Genomic DNA, 17,601 nt, shown 5'->3' with positions numbered 1-17,601 from the left:
AGTCTATATTAAACAGGCATTAACAGTCTATATTAAACTAACAACTTCAATCACATACAAAAATTTTATTCTTTTATGCCCCCTCCCATACTTTATTTTCTATGTTGTAATTTACTTTTTATATATCCATATAAATTGTTGCAGCTATAGTTTTTAATAATTTTGGCCTTTAAGCCTTTATACTAGTTAAGTGATTCACACACCACATTACATTGTAAGAATAATCTGAATTTTGACTGTATACTTACCTTTACCAGTATGTTCTATAATTTCATATAATTTTATGTTACTAAGTAGCATCTTTTCATTTCAGCTTGAAGAATTCCTCTCAGCATTTCTTGTAAGTCAGGTCTAGTGGTGATAAACTCTCTCAACTTGTGTCTGTTTGGGAAAGTCTTTACCTCTCTTTCAACCCTGAAAAACAATTTTGTGGGGTAAAGTTTTCTTGATTGGCAGTTTTTTCCTTTCAGCACTTTGGATATATCTTTACATGTTCTCCTGACCTGCAAAGTTTCTGCTGAGAAATCTGATGATAGCCTTATGGGGGTTCCCTTATAAGGGATATTTTTTTTTCTCTTGATGCTTCTAAACTTTCATGTTTGACTTTAGACAGTTTTATTATAATGTCTTGGAGAATATGATTTTGGTTTGAAATTTGGGGGTGATCTATTATTAGCTTCATGAACTTAGATGGCCAAATCTCTCCCTAGATTTGGGAAGTTCTTAGCCATTATTTCTTTAAAAATTAGACTTCTCCTTTCTCCCTCTCTTACTCTGGGACTTCAATAATTCATAGTTCAATAGTACCTTGTCATTCCATAGGCTTTCTTCACTCTTTTTCATTCTCCTTTACTTTTTTTTTTAATGTTTATTTATTCTTGAAAGAGAGACAGAGCACGAGCAGGGGAGGAGCAGAGAGAGCCACCCAGGTACCCCATCATTCTCCTTTACTTTAGCTCTGCTGATTACATATCAAATGACCGGTCTTCTAATTCTTTCTTCTGCTTGGTTGAGTCTGCTATTGAATCTACTAAAATCTTCAGTTCAATCATTGTGTTCTTCAACTGTAGGATTTATTTGAATGGTTTCTATTCCTTTGAATTTCTTTTTTGATAATTTGCTGTGTAATGCTACTCCTCTAAGGGTTTATATTTAATCCCTATATGTTTAATTTTTTTTTCTTCACATGTAAAGCTTACTTGAATTGTCAAACTACAATATACTGACAACTGCAGAGGGTCAGGCTGTAAAAACTGGCTTAGCCAATCTACCTGGGAAACTGGGAATCTACTACAATACTCATTCAACAAATGACACTGTATACTAGTCTGCCTATATGCTTTCAAGTAATATTCTCAGATTATAGGGCAAAACTTCTTTTATCTTTACCCTAACCCTTTCCTGTATTTCCTCTCATGGTGACTTCATAAAAAGATGTAATAATATATTTTGAAAAATTATAGCTGTTGGGCGCCTGGGTGGCTCAGTCGGTTGAGCGTCCGACTTCAGCTCAGGTCACGATCTCGCGGTCCGTGAGTTCGAGCCCCGCGTCAGGCTCTGGGCTGATGGCTCAGAGCCTGGAGCCTGCTTCCGATTCTGTGTCTCCCTCTCTCTCTGGCCCTCCCCCGTTCATGCTCTGTCTCTCTCTGTCTCAAAAATAAATAAATGTTAAAAAAATAAAAATAAAAATAAAAATAAATAAAATAAGTAAAAAAGAAAAATTATAGTTGTGAATAAATCATGCAGTACAAAGTGGTATCTTGAATAATAAGCAGTACCTTAATTATTTTAGTAAAAACTTTGTACGAATGTCACTCCTTACTATTGTTTAAAATATTCCCTAGAAATTCCAAAAGAGAAAAAGTCTTTGAAATAGATCATAAATCTTTAGAGGCTATGAGTACATGTTTTGATTTTTATTTCCTGGCCCATTTAAGTAGTGCTTTTGTTGTTTGAAAGGTATTTAACTTTTTTTTTTAACTTTTACTTATTTTTGAGACAGGGAGAGAATGCACGTGAGCAGGGGAGGGACAGAGAAAGAGGGGGATGGAGGATCTGAAGCAGGCTCTATGCTGACAGCAGAGAGCCAGATGAGGGGCTTGAACTCACAAACCATGAGATCATGAACTGAGCTGCAGTCAGATGCTTAACTGACTGAGCCACCCAGGCACCCCTAAAAGGTATACATATACATGATTTTTAAAAAACAGTACAAAAAGGCAGCATAATGGAAAGGCAGCATGCCCCACTGTCCCTACCTACAGTCCTACTCCCTAGAAACTATCACTTTCATCTTTTTTTTATATTTCACTTACTTTTATATTTATCTTCATAATTATACATAACACGTTCCTGTCTTTATTTCTTGAGTAGCATCAAATTACCTATTGACTCCTCATTATGAAAGAGGATTTAGTTCACTTATTATCTTCAATCTGCATTTTTTTCTCCTCATTCCAAAGGCAATCAATCCTATTGCGCATTTCTATGTGGCATGTGAAACTAAGAACTGAATTTAAACTTGCTTAAGCATCCGACTCTTGACTTCAGGCTCAGGTCATGATCTCACAGTTTACAGGTTCCAGCCCTCACGGCGCTGATCGTGTGGACCCTGCCGGGGATTCTCTCTCTCTCTCTTCCCCTTCCCCCACTTGTACACACCCTCTCTAAATAAATAAACTTCTTTAAAAAAATTTTAATGACTTCTACTTAAATAGCCAGATATAGCTAGTTGCTACCATACAAGATGGGGAGCTCATCATTCCTATCTTTCAGAGTGTGTGTGTGTTTTTTTTTTAACATGCTAGTCATTTTTTAAAGTTTGTATGTATTTGAGAGAGAGCGGGCACATGCACACAGGGGAAGGGCAGACTGAGAGGGAAAGAGAGAATCCCAAGCAGGTTCTGCACTGTCAGCACAGAGCCCGACACAGGGCTTGAATTCACAAACCATGAGATCATGACCTGTGTAGAAATCAAGAGTTAGACACTTAACCAATGGAGTCACCCAGGCGCCCCTAAAGTTTTCTTTACAATCTAGTAACAATCAATTTTTGTACATATCCTATAGGTGCTAGTATGTTTTTGCCTTTTGAATATTATTTTTTAAATTATTTTTAACAGATATTTGGTACTTCATTATAAAATGAACTTTACAGAATACTCATCTTTTTGTTGCTTAATTCCATCCTCTCTTTATATCTTACAGATAGTTCTGTTACTTTTACCAAAGTTTTTATTATTGTACTATAGACATCTTTACAATCATATCCACATATAATGAACTTAGTCCTCTATTTCCTTTCTTTGGGGGTGGGGGAGCAGAGAGAGAGAGAGGGAAAGAATCCCAAGCAGGCTTGGCACTGCCAATGTGGAGCTTGATGTGGGGCTTGAAGTCACGAACCATTAGATCATGACCTGAGCCAAAATCAAGAGTCAGATGCTTAACTGACTGAGCCACCAAGGTACCCCAAGTCCTCTATTTCTTCACATTTTACCTGTAGGTTCTCTACTACAAGCTAGGATACAATGTGTTTATTTTTCCTCCTCCCTTTGTCATCACTAGATTTCAACAAAACACATTATCTTTCTTAACTGTTTACCTTTCTGCAGTTAGGTATACTTCTATTACTACACTTACTGATTTTATATGCTACTGGCTCCCAGCTATCACACAAGAAGCAATTAGCTTACTTAGCACACTTACTCAAGCTCCCACATTCTTCTCCCTTTTCCTTCTGAAATCGTTTGTTGTTTCATTATTCATATATGTAGCAGACTAAGGTCTGCTCAAATACTGACTTATCAATGAAGACTTCTTTGTCCACACAATTTAAAACTGTAAACCCTGCCCTACCTCCCTCATATTCATATACTGCAACCTCTTAAGCCCGATTTGTTTTACTCCAAAAGTAATAATGACCATCTAACATATTTACTAGTTTCTCATCTAGCTTCCTCCAGTTGGAATATAAACTCCCCAAGGGCAGGGTTTTTTGCCTACTTTGTTCACTGGTATAACACAGGAACTAGAACAGTACCTAGCATACCTAGATGTTCAATAAGTACTTGCTGAATAAACAGGATAAAATCCACCACTAAAAGTATATTTAAAAAACTATAAAAGCAATGTTGAGAGAAATGAAGGCCTAAATGAAAAGAGAGGTTATACTGTGTTTGTGGATCAAAAGACTTGGCATTAACAGGTGCCTGGGTGGCTCAGTCGGTTAAGCATCCGACTTCGGCTCAGGTCATGATCTCACGGTCCGTGAGTTCGAGCCCCGCATCGGGCTCTGTGCTGACAGCTCAGAGCCTGGAGCCTGTTTCCGATTCTGTGTCTCCCTCTCTCTCTGACCTTCCCCCATTCATGCTCTGTCTCTTTCTGTCTCAAAAATAAATAAACATTAAAAAAAAATTTTTTTTAAAGACTTGGCATTAAGAGGTCAGTTCTCTCTAAAATGATCTGTGGGTTCAATGTAATCACAATCCCAGTAGCCATTTTTATAGAGGGACCAAGTTAATCTTAAAATTCATATGAAATTAAAGGAATCCAAAAAAAAAAAAATTTTTTGAAAAAGAAGCAGTGTTAGAGAATTTCCATTACTAGAAAAGCTACAATAATCAAGACATTAAGATACTGATATAAGGACAGACATATAGTTCACTACATAAAACAGATTTCATAAAGACCCACATACATATGGTTAGTTGCTTTCTGACAAAAGCAGAAAGATAACTCTGTGGAGAAAGGATGACCTTTTCTCAACAAATGCTGCTGTTAACAACTGTGTATCTATGTGAGGGGAAAATTTTTTTGAAGAATCTCAACCCTTTCTTCATCCCATATATAAAAATTACTTTGAAATAAATCAAACACAAAAGCTAAAACTATAAAACTTCTGTTAAGAAAACATGAGAAAAAGTCTGAGGCAGATAAATATTTCTTAGAACACAAAAAATGTGAATCATAAAAGAATTGATAAATTGTATTTAATCAAAATTTAAAACTCTTCAAAGACACCATTAGGAAAACAAAGGAAGGCATGGGACACCTGGGTGAATCAAGTGGTTAAGCACCAACTTCTGCTCAGGTCATGATTTCATTGTTCCTGAGTTCAAGCCCTGCGTCAAGCTCTGTTCTGACAGCTCAGAGCCTGCTTCAGATGCTTGTGTGCGCGCACGCACGCTCTCTCTCAAAAACAGACATTAAAAAAATCTTTTAATAAAAATGAAAATAAGTATCTTAGCCAGACTGATCAAGTGAAAAAAAAGACAGATTACCAAAATCAAAAATGATACTGAATCTCTACAGATTGTATATTTACTTCACTATAGATTCTATAAATATTTAAAGGGTAACAACTCATAAACAAGTTTATCAATAGATTTCACAACACAGATGAAATGGACAAGTTCCTTCAGAAACTTAGCATGCATGTGAAGAGACAGAAACATACAACCATATAACCAATAACCAACAGAAAAACAAACAATATAAGCAGACCAGTCGATGATACAGATATTGGAACCAACAGATAAGCATTTAAATAACTATCAATATACTCAGGAGAACTGGAGTATTAAAAATTTTTAAAACAGGATTAAATTGATGTTCTAGCACTCAAAATTACAATATAAAATTAAGACTATAATCAGTTTCAACAAAAGAGAAAACAGTTTGAGTAATGAAAGAAGGGTCAATAGAAGATACCTAAAGTGAAGTACAGAGAAAAAAATATTTAAGAGATGTGTGGAACATGATCATTGACTTGTCACATGTTTAAATTAGAATCTGAAAAGGGGAACAGAATATTTGAAGAGGAATAACAGAACATCCTCAAACAAAAAGGCATCAAGCTACTAATTCAAAAAGGGGTATGAACATAAAACAAAATACTTCTAAAGAAAAGCATACCTCAACATATTATAGTCAAACAGCTAAAAATCTAATACAAAAGAGAAAGTCTTGAAAGTAGTCAAAGAAAAATAAAAGACACATTATTGTCAGCAAGACTATAAGGTGATAATTACCTTCAATAAGACTGGCAGCTGACTTCAACAAAAAGCCAAAAGACAAGAAAACATTTTTTTAATGAAGAAAAAAATAACTACCAACTTAGAATTCTCCACTCAGTAAAAAATATTCTTCAAAACACAATGTGAAATTAAGATGGTCTCAAATAAAAATGAAAAAAAATCACCATCAGTAGGTAGACCATTATTAAAATATATACTAAAAGAAGTTCTTCAGACGGAAGGAAAATAATCCCAGACAGAAACACACAAAGGAGGTAGGAAGAGACCTGGAAAGGGTAAATATTAACAAAAACTGTCTAAAATCATACCAATAATGCTTTCTGGAGTTTAAAATATGTACAAATCGGGGCGCCTGGGTGGCGCAGTCGGTTAAGCGTCCGACTTCAGCCAGGTCACGATCTCGCGGTCAGGGAGTTCGAGCCCCGCGTCGGGCTCTGGGCTGATGGCTCAGAGCCTGGAGCCTGTTTCTGATTCTGTGTCTCCCTCTCTCTCTGCCCCTCCCCCGTTCATGCTCTGTCTCTCTCTGTCCCAAAAATAAAATAAATAAACGTTGAAAAAAAAAATTAAAAAAAATAAAATAAAATAAAATATGTACAAATAAAATGCAGAATAATAACAATGCAAAAAGGTTGGAGTAGGAGTTAAAGTGTAAGAAATTGGCATTATTGGGGAATGGTAGAAGTAGTAATCTATACTATACTAATAAGTATACTTGTTATAATCTCTGGAATAACAATGAAAGATACAGTGAAAGAATACATAAGTCAGGAGCAAATAGTGGGAAAAACAGAATAAAAATAATTTGATTAACTCAAAAGAAAGCAAAACAGAAGGGATAAAAAGGAATGCAAAGTAGATGATTCAAAGTCAAAGTTGATGGTAGTGGCAAACTTAGGAGTAAAAAAGTAAATGAACTAATACTGAAACTAAAAGACTAACACTTGATTAAATTAATGATAATCTGCATTTATTCACAAAGACATCCATAAAATCTGAAATAAACTGTTTACAAATATTCCACTTACTATAAAATTATACATACACACAAATGCCTCAGAAAATGCTAGGAAAAAAAATTTAACTGGGCTTATCCCTGAGATTTTAGGTGATTTTTTCCCATCAGAGATTTTCTTTGTAGTTTTTGGCACTTTAACTCTTTTCCAAGAAGCAAGATTCATTTTTTATAAAAACTGCAATATTTTTCAAAAGAAAAAAAAAATCAGTTTACAAAATGTAATGATCAGCTCCAACAAAATAACAGGCTTACAGAAAAAGAATGTGATCAAGTCTAAAAAGCAGCAGAACATATAAACATTTCACACAATAAACTCTAATCTTAAAACTAAAAAACCTTTATAATTACAAATATATATCATCACCGTTTCTGATGGAGACAAAAATTAATCAGATAAGAGTTGGAAATGGCTCTTCTCATCAACTAATGGTTCCCTCATTTCTCTTCTTGCATCTAATAAATATCTGTGAATTTTCTATTATACTATATTACATGTTAAAGTTACAAAATAAAGTACAAGTCCTAACATTTTTCACTTTAATTTGTGGGCTATTTCCTAAATAACTTTTTCTAATATTATCTCAACTAAAATTTAGGTTTCAACATAAAAGAAAACTAGTCATCAGTTTCATGAACAAAAATTTGCCAAAGGACTTCCAAGAAATATACAATAAATACCAAGCATCTTGGAAGCATGCTCTAGTAACTGTTTTATTATTGTAAATCACATAAAAAGATCAAGTACTCCCAAAATCTCCATATAAAAACAAAACTTTAAGCAACTTATTTAAATACATTTAAACTGGGAGTCAAAAGAAAGTTAAGAGCCATGTCTGGTACACATTTTGAAAATAACAGAAGGAGAATAACTGCTAACATTTATTGGCCACTTAACTTTGTTCTAATTTGCATGTACTGTCTCATTTAATCCTCACATATTAAAAACTAGTATAATCTTCCTTTCAGAGATGAGAAATTGAGGTAACATCTGCCCAAGGTTATACAACCATCTAACAGTAAAGCCAGGATTTGAATGCCAAGCAGGCTAGCTCTAGAGCCTGTGTTCTTAATCACTACATCATTCTATCAATATAAGTAATTAAGGCCTTGTTAAAGTAGTATGCTGTTAAGTTTCAGGCAATAAACAAGCTTTACTCAGAATAAACCAGATATTTTAACCATCTGATCATGTCACTGAGAATAAATAAATGAAATAATACCTAAAAACTTCCTAGCTTTTTTCCTGCCTAAAAGGCAGTCCCTATTAAAAGTATATTGATAAAAATCCGAGAAACTTCCAAAAATAGACACCAGAAGGCACACTAAAAACTACTCAATTAAACTGTAAGATTTTATCTATTTTCTCTTGAAAGTAGTTTAACTTAGTTTTTCTCAACTTAAACTGGAAGATACAGATACCTAGAAGTAGAATAAAATGTCACAGAAAACGTACATAAAGCTAATGTCAATTTTTGGGAGGATAAAGAATTCTTTCTTGGTATTTAGATTTTCCTTTTAAGGAAGTGTTTTGGAGCAATCAAAAAACTTTTCCGTTGAATTTCATTTTTTTTAATGTTTATTTATTTTTGAGAGAGTGCGAGCGGGAGAGGGCCAGAGAGAAGGGGACAGAGGATCTGAAGTGGGCTCTGCACTGACAGACTGTCAGCAGGGAGCCCAATGTAGGGCTCGAACTCACAAACCTCGAGATCATGACCTGAGCCAAAGTCGGTTGCTCAATCAAGTCACACAGGTGCCCCTGTTGAACTTCATTTTAATTGCGTGTACTGACTGCTTCACAGATCCCCACCCTACTTAGAAGGCTTGTTCAAGAACACTACTATCCAAATGATTTATGCTCATAAAAAGTTAACTTAATACAGTTCAGTAAAACACACTTTAGAAATAAAATATAGATTCACTTTATTATAGGTCATTATTAATTTATTATATACTTATGGAACATTTTTTTCAACAAAAGCACAAATGTTTGGTTTATCCTGGATATTAATACAAATTCAGTATCAGTCTACTTAAATTCTAATTCAAGAGTGACACATTATTTTAAAAATTGATAACTTAAGTGTCCATGCGAAAAGATCAGTATATTGTTACACAAACCTAGAGGAGAGTACTCCACAGCCATTAAAAATAATCACATTGTAGAAAACTACCAACATAAAAATAAAAATGTTCAGGATTCATTGTTAAGTGAATAGAATGATTTGCACTACAGGGGCTCTTGGGTGGCTCAGTTGGTAAAGCCTCAGACCAGGCTCAGATTGTGATCTCACTGTCCCCAGTGTCAGTCTCCGTGCACAGCAAGGAGCCTGCTTAGGATGGATTTCCACCCCACCTCCCGCCACCCCACCTCCTTCCAAGCAGGCTTTCCCTCAAAATAAGGAAATAAATAAATAAACATGGGGTGGGGAGAGAATATGCACTACAGTAGATGCATTATGAGCCCATTTTGTAAACATCAAGTGTCTTCAAGTACACATATATTTATATAATGGCTAAAAAAATGAAGCAAGAAACTATTCCAGAAGGTTACCAATGGCACCTCTTTGTAGTGGGATTTCCAGTGATATTTTAAAAATTTAGTTCATGCTTTTTCCTGTTTCCCAAATTTTCTATGTTAGGGAGGTGCTATTTTCATAACTGGGGGGAAGAGATTTAAAAAGAGACAAAGGCAACTGTGTACATTTAAGCCATGATTTAATACAAATAATAAACTCTATATTAGGCATATGGTTTAACCCTTACTAATAAAACCCCCATCTGTGGTTGGTTTTGTTTGTTTTCAAATACAAAACCTCTTAAGGTGAACCAACCTGTGTTTTCATTTTCCACTATTCTGAATGAGAATTAAAAACTTAAGTACCTGACTAAATATGAACTCTTTGAAAAATATGGGAATTCCTGTTTTACTATTTGACCATATAAATGTAAAACTTAAAATATTTCTGAAAAACAAAGTAAGCCACATCCTAAGCGGTATACTGTAGGTCAAAAACAATTCATAAATATTTAATTTTTACAAAGTGATTTCTTTATGGAGACTTCTAAGACTTAAAATAATAAGCAGAATTACATCTTTGTAAAATACACACCAAAAATACTTAACAACTCAAGAGCTGACACTATACTTATGAGGATGAATTTAGGTAATTTAACATTTGTATAACTAATAACATGGAGAAAAACTGGAAACTCCTATCCATCTAATTCACAGAAGTTGTTAACAGAGCTATAAAAATGACTAACAAATGGCTGTAAAAGCAACCTATAAATATAAATGTCGTTATAATAATTACAGTCAACTTGTAAGAAATTGCTCTGACACTTTATTCTATAAGTAATTCATACAATTGCATCTAGAATTTTAGACTTGGTAAAAGAGAAAATGCAATCTTTACTAGTACAAGGCCTATAAGAAACTACACATGAAAAAACTTACTTTATGCCTCTGCAAAGAACTGGAAGGAAACAGACACAAACAACAAAAGGTAATACTGCTATAATGTGGAACTTTGATTTTTCACAAGGTTGTTGTTTGCTTTCACAGTTTAAAATATTTGCAGCAAATATTTAACTGACATAGCAGTAGGAGTAAAACTGTGGGAGAGAAGGTATATGAAATATGTACTTTCAGGAAAGGAAATAAGGTAAGAAACAATTTACTTTTATTACTAACATCTCCCGACATATTAGATGGTAGATAATAGTTAACTGACAGAACTAAATCTCCTAATATTTCTAACAATCCTGAAATCTCAAAGAGGCTATAATTATCAAATTAAACATCAAATGGCTCTTTCCTGTGGACTAGTATAAAAACAAAAAAGCAACTATCAATTAGTCTTACAAACGTCTGCTGCAACAACGCAACTTAACTCCTTACTTGCTTACTCTTTAAAAGCTTAAGATTTGAACTTTCTCAGTCTATCCTTCTTATCCTTTCTTAATTATTTAAAAGGATGAGATATAAACTCTCCCTCTAAATCCCACGCCTGCAAAAACAAAACGCTGGAAACAGTCTCACCCTTTTAAACCTCATGTATATTTTTCTTCTGGAATCGATCATTTCTTTTTTTTTTTTTTTTTTCAACGTTTTTTTATTTATTTTTGGGACAGAGAGAGACAGAGCATGAATGGGGGAGGGGGCAGAGAGAGAGGGAGACACAGAATCGGAAACAGGCTCTGAGCCATCAGCCCAGAGCCTAACGCGGGGCTCGAACTCATGGACCGCGAGATCGTGACCTGGCTGAAGTCGGACGCTTAACCGACTGCGCCACCCAGGCGCCCCTGGAATCGATCATTTCTATCTTGTGTCATAATCCTTATGTACATGCTCTTTTAACTATACTAGACATCAGACCCACAGGGGGCAGGGTCAATGTACTGAAATCTATGTATCTCACATAGCTTAGTAAATACTAAACAGTAAAGATTTAGTCTTGATTCATACTCTGAACTTTCTGCACACTCTATCACCTGAAAAGAATTATTAGAAAGGTAGTGTTCTCTTGCAGAAGGAAATAGGAGGTGGATGGAGGTATGCATACTCCTTGTCTGCTGTCAGGTAAGTACAAACCAGACTAAAAGGCCTCTTCTCCTCCTTTCCCTCTCAAAGACTAGATTCCAGCCAAGTCAATCAGTGTCCCTTAGTTAAGGACAGAGTTTACCTATCTTCACTTCAAAGGACCTGGAAAGGTTCATGTAACCTAGGGAGTTTCTTGTCTGCAAGAACAGAAGAATAAAAATCAAAGTTTAACCTGTGAGCTACTGACCAGGTCAAAACCCAAAGAAAACCCTAAAATGTAGACTCTAAAGAGTCCTATAAAACCCAGGAAACCCAACTCTTTCAGATAAATACAATCTACACCAGATAAAGCTCACATCAGCAGGACCTTACTGCAAACTGTAAATGCACCCCAAGCTGACTGACCCCTCACAAATGAAAAGAGGAGTATGTTCTAAGAGGTATATACCACGTTAGTTAAACTTTCTGACATACTCCAAGTCATATCCCTGTCCTGTGGGTAGTACAGAACCCAATGTAGAGAGCTAAGATTTTCAATATTAAAAAGTCTAGGTTTATAAATGCACAGAAAAAGATAGAGAAGGTTATACAACAGTGTTAATAGCAATTATCTCTGGGGAGGGACGTGAAATAAAACCATAAGTGTGCAAAGGAAGTTTTCACTTATATACATATTGTATTGTTTTCATGAGCATCAATTTACTTCCATAATTTTAAAAACAAAATTAAGTAAAACTTGGAAATGTGATTCTATTTTTTTCAAAAAGGATTAACAGACCTACATGGAATTCAAAAGAAAAATAAATGCCATTTTGCAGAAGTCTGGCTACTAGATACCTACAAATCAAACAGAAATAATACAATTATCTTAACCTACAAAATAAAAAGGAATACTGGTTACATAACAAAAATGCCGACAGTAACTGTCACCCACTACTCAACATTCACTACTTTGATTATACACTATTAGCCACCAGAGGGAGTTTCAGTACCCTCCCCTCAAAAATTACATCCACTCTAACAAAGCCCTTTTGCAATTGTAACCTAGTTAAAAAGGTTAGGTTGGCAGTTAAAAAAAAAAAATCTTAATTTTTCTAGCAATCCATAAATCATAAAAAGTTTTATTGCACTAATAGAATGCTGCCCCTCAAATATATTTTAATTTTTCGTAAGAACTATATAAACAAATTTCAGAAATCGAGGTTCATGTCTGCTTTCCTTAAGAGAAAAAAGTTTCCCAGTCTGAAAAGCAAACTACCTGGAAAATCAAGTCTATTTTCATTGTAATGAGGTGTTCATATTCTCCAATTATCACAACTTTGGAGTTTTAAAAAAAGTGAAATTTTATACAACTATAATTCCCGAAAAAACAGGGAGACACAAAGCTGTACTCTGAAAACAGCATAATCCAGCCATAATGCCCAATGTAAATACCATTATATATTTTAGCTAAGCAAAATATAACTAAATATCTTTAGTCTGTGACTTTAGCATCTTAAAAATTAAAGTAGAAAGAGCCAAACTTATCCTAAATTTTCTTTCAATGTTAGTTCATTTTTCTAAGAAATATAAAGGGCAATCATACTGAAAATGGTCAAAACCACAACAAGCAATAGAACAGAGACAGGCAGACAGACAAAACCCACATAGCAAATTATTCTGAGAAGAGGATTTTGGTTTAATCTAGTTTATGAATCTGTAACACAGCCACCAAGAGTTTTAAATACAAAGACACAGTGTGCCTCTCATTTCCCACCTCCCTTCTTCAGGTTACCGGCCCCCGCCCCCCTTATTTCTTCTCCAGTATCTTCCCAGTTTCTTTATAATGGAAGAGCAAACATAAGTATATATTCTTATTCCTTCCCCACACCTTAACACATAAAGTAGCAAATTATTCACACTGTCCTACACCTTTTTGTGGGGGGTGGGGAGGGACTTTTTTCCCACTCTATAACATCTTCTGGAGATCTTTCCATGCCAGGGCACAAAAAGCTTCCTCATTCTTTCTCTCATAACTGATCATGACTAGTTCTACCACAACTTTCATCTGTCTTCTTCTGGCTAACCTTTAATGACATTCTGTTCATTCAACTACATAACACCTGAGTTAGTTTCCTTCCCCCAACAAAATTTTAAAACAAACCAGATTTGAGGTTCCCAAGGGATAGCTTTCAAGAAGCCAATTCGTTAGCTAAATTATATCCTTTTTAAAACGTTTGTTTTTGAAGCAGGTGAAGGAACAAACACTCCACAATTCTTTATCCCTAAAAATAAAGCTACAAGTTAGAATGCAATCTTCCAAGTGAAATTACCTTTTTTTTGATCTGGGGGACCAGCATAATAGTCATATCAACAATGACTGTAAAACTTTCTTCTTGTGCTTTCCTTTCACTGTAACAACAAAAAAAAAAAAAAAAAAAAGAATCAATGTTTTCAAGGCTAATAAGCCTTGAAGTCCTTTAGCCCGGTATCCTAATAGCAAGAAACAACCACTGATTCGATCTTTCATCCGACAGGTCAGAGGCCGAGCCATTTATCTTACTGGATCCTGCTCACTATTACCATCAACAGGACGACTTCTACACCAGCGAAAACACTCTGAAGAATGTAAGCTCTGCAGCGCTACGTGTTGGAAATTACACACCGGGGCCAGAGCGCAGGACCAGCTACACACAGACTACAGCTTCTCGGGCGGAAAGGGATCTAGAACAGCCAGCTGCGGTGGTGACAAGGCGCAGGGAGGCGCGGGTCGCCAGAAGGAAGACCTGGCGCAGCGCCTCGAGCTCCCGAACCCGCGCAGTTGCCCGAGCCGGACGCGCGGAGCCGCGCGCTCCCCGGGAACCGAGCCCCGGAACCACGACCACTAACGGAACCAGCCCACGGGCGGCGGCCGCCGCTCGGACTGCGGACCGCGGCGCGCGGGCCGGCAGGGCGGGGGTTCCCCGGAGGAGCTGGCCGCCCCGGCGCCCCATTGGGCGCCGCTCCAAACGTGCCCGAGTTGTGACAGGAATAAAGTGGGTCACAAGGCCTAGCGGGTCCCCAGCGAAAGCCCTCTCTGCACCGCGTCTCCGGCTTTCCCGGCCGCCCTGCCGCTGGAATCGGCCCCAGCCCCGGGGCGCGCTCTAGCCACCTGGCCCCACCGTGCACCCCAATCCCGCCCCTGCCCCGCAGGTAACCCCAGCAGCCCAGAGGGCCCCTCAGCTAGGGTGCGACTCCACCCCAACTCCCGGGAAAAGGCACACTAGGGCGATAAGCAAAACTTGGGCTTTAGCTCCCGCCTTCCCCTCCCTTGGCCGCCGCCCCCCCCCCCCCCGGCCACACACACACACACACACACATACACACACCGCCCCCCGCTCCCTCCCCTTCCCCGCGCTCTCACCGTGTAGCTTGCGGCGGCTCCGGCTTCTTCCCTCCCCCACCCTGGAGTCTGGCTGCGGTGACTCGGAACCACTAACCCGACAGCGTCCAGGAGACACCGCGGCTCCAGCACAAGCAGCACCTGGGGTTGTGAGTAGCGCCCCCCACCCACCTCCAAAAAATTCACCGCTACTGCCGCCCGCTCCTCCCCCTCCCTTCTCCTCCCCTCCTCCACCGGCACTAGGAGCACGCATGCGCCGCCGAGGCAAGCCTACCGACGGACTTCAGGCCCCGGGCCCACCCGGTGGGACGCCACTCACCAAGAGCGCGCACGCGTCGGCGGCCAGATTTCCTTCGCGCTCTCACTCTCGGGGGTTTCCTTTTTAAGCCGGTAGCCGCAAACCTAGTCTGTGATTGCGCTCCCTGCCAGCGCATGCGTCGTCAGTGACCCTCGCGGGCTCCGACCGCCGGCGCTCTGAGTTTGCCCCTCCCCTCACTCTCCCTTTCCCCGGCGCAACTCGATGCGCATGCGACTTGCCCCGTTAGGCAGCGCCGAGCCGCGGAGGGGATCCCGGGCGCCGAGGAGACTCCGGCTCCCTTGAGCCGTGCGTCTGCGCCGTCCGCGGAGGGAGACCGGTATTTCCTCGGCGCCCCCTACTCCGCACTCGTTACTGGAAAGCCGGGGAGGCGGGGCCTGGTCGGATCGGGGGAATCGTTGGCATTAGGTCCGGGCGGCTTTGGCTTTCGCCTATGGTAGGGAGCGAGGAGGGGGAGGAGGTGGAGGAAGAGCTTCTTGCTGGATGAGGCATCCGGGGGTGCAAAAGGAGACCCTCTCCCTTTTAAAAAGCAAATCACTTTGCCAACAACGCCAGGGAAGATTTTCCGGGTGTTGGCAGGCGGAAGACTTTTTTCATTCACCAGCGGCATCACTCGTGTTTCCTCTCTTGGGGCTGGGAGAGGTTGTTTGCGAAGGTGGATGGACATCCAGAGACATCTTTTTCTTCTCTCTGGAAGGAGCAAGGCTCGTGTTTCTTATTGGTGGGTGGGCCTGCGGAGACCGGATATGCGCCAGTGGCTGGAGGAGGGAGGTAAAAGAAGGTCAAGATGTGTTCCTTCGGAGTTTTTCACCTGGCCTTAAAAACCTGGTGACAGTATAATGGCAGATGAGGGATGAAGCAGTGAGGATACACCAGGACCTAATCTGCACGGCTTCCCTTATTAGAAAAGCATGTGAATACTTCCTACTTACTTTAGGGGAAATTACTTCCATTGATACTTATAACACACTTGGTCCATATGGGAAAGCACGTTTCAGTAGTTGTCAATGATTGGAAAAGAAGTCTTTACAGCCCTAATTCCTAGTATTTTTCATGTTTTAGTGAATGTCTTTTGGATTTACAATAGAAACCATCTTCTTGTTTCAAAATTGCTCCCTTCAAGGTAACATTCATCTCAGTAAGCATTTATGATTCTTGCAGAAAGAGAAAAAGAACATCAAAATTGGGGAACTTATCCCTGATCCTTCACCTGAGGATTTTAACCACTCCATCATATAGCAGACATTTTTGCCTGTTAAATATTCATTTTCTATTCCAATAATTCCTCTTGGAGAACTATTCACTCAGTCCATTATGGCTGGGGCAGTGAAGGAAGGAAGGAAGGAAGCCAGTGAAGGAAGCATATTTGAGTTGATCTTCTGCCTTAGGCTGGAGTTACCAAGTAGGGTGCTCTCTCTGCCAATGGATTTAAATCTGGAAAAATGAAGGCCTGAAGCCATCTTTCCACTCGTGGATTATTCTAAGAAAGAAGGCAACGTGGAAAAAAGCGGATTCAAAGATGGAGATTTGGCCTTGTTAGCATTTAATGCCCTGAACCCAACGTGGGCCAGATAACTGGAAATTTCAGTTAAATTAGTTCTTTCATGTGTCTGTTTTATTGCTTAAACTAGTGAGAGGTTTTCTGTCACTTGCTATCATGAATCCTAAAGGATGCTGGTAGTAGGAGAGCAGGCAAGGTTAATAATATGGATAAGGTAGGTTGCAGCCAGACCAGAGGGTTTGCATGCTTCCCCTATGACATGGATGTTTATATTCTAGAGAAAGTGATCCCTCCTCAGATTCTACCTCATCTAGAACTCCTATCTTCAAAAACACCTTTGCCCTTTTAATGGTTCCATTATACTCTTAGTCACTAGTATCAAATCACGTTCATCTTTGACTCCTTCCTCTCTCATTTTCTGTATTTAATCATTTACCAAGACCAATTGATAATCCTCTTTTTTTCTGCTCAGTCCTTTGCCACTGCTTGAACATTTCCCCAGTTCAGTTCACAGTTTATCTGTTCTCCCCGTACTCTCTCCAAGAAGAAAACTGAATCATATATTTCTAATAACTTTTCCAACTTCTAGATTCTACTTTTCCCTAAGAAAAATCCTGCTTCATAGTTTCACAGATCCTAAACAACAATTTATGTAATTTAAATATTCTGTTAATTCTTTCTCATATACCTTGCTGTTACTTAAACAGCATTTCCAGCACCCTTTCCAACTGATTCTCCTAGTTGATGTCTTGATAGAGACAATATAATTTAGTTGTTAAGAGTACAAAATTGGAAACTAAAACTGCTGGATTGAAATCCCAACCCACCAC

At 38.4% G+C, this 17,601-nt stretch overlaps 1 protein-coding gene and 1 long non-coding RNA gene across 4 annotated transcripts in view; one reads left to right on the top strand and one right to left on the bottom strand.

The window, feature by feature from the left end:
* The window catches only part of CLOCK (clock circadian regulator), a 140,577-nt gene extending 125,137 nt beyond the window's left edge, over nucleotides 1-15,440 (bottom strand). For 2 of the 3 annotated variants that reach the window (XM_040483148.1, XM_040483165.1), the window contains exons 1-2: nucleotides 15,274-15,440; nucleotides 13,906-13,984 (exon numbers count right to left, since the gene is read on the bottom strand). The gene's annotated coding sequence lies outside the window, so the exon portion shown is untranslated. Of the gene's footprint in view, nucleotides 1-13,905; nucleotides 13,985-14,975; nucleotides 15,087-15,273 lie in introns of those variants that run through there. The other variant, XM_040483156.1, reaches the window with a different exon arrangement.
* Nucleotides 15,005-17,601, top strand: part of LOC121035492 (uncharacterized) — a 54,764-nt gene continuing 52,167 nt past the window's right edge. Inside the window, exon 1 of the long non-coding RNA XR_005792919.1 lies at nucleotides 15,005-15,103. This is a non-coding gene — a long non-coding RNA (uncharacterized LOC121035492). The remainder of the gene's footprint in view (nucleotides 15,104-17,601) is intronic.

This window comes from Herpailurus yagouaroundi, unplaced genomic scaffold (assembly GCF_014898765.1).
Source record: "Herpailurus yagouaroundi ecotype Mexico unplaced genomic scaffold, PumYag 28, whole genome shotgun sequence".
In the NCBI taxonomy this organism is placed as follows: Eukaryota; Metazoa; Chordata; class Mammalia; order Carnivora; family Felidae; genus Herpailurus; species Herpailurus yagouaroundi.
This window is presented reverse-complemented; position numbering and strand designations above follow the sequence as displayed.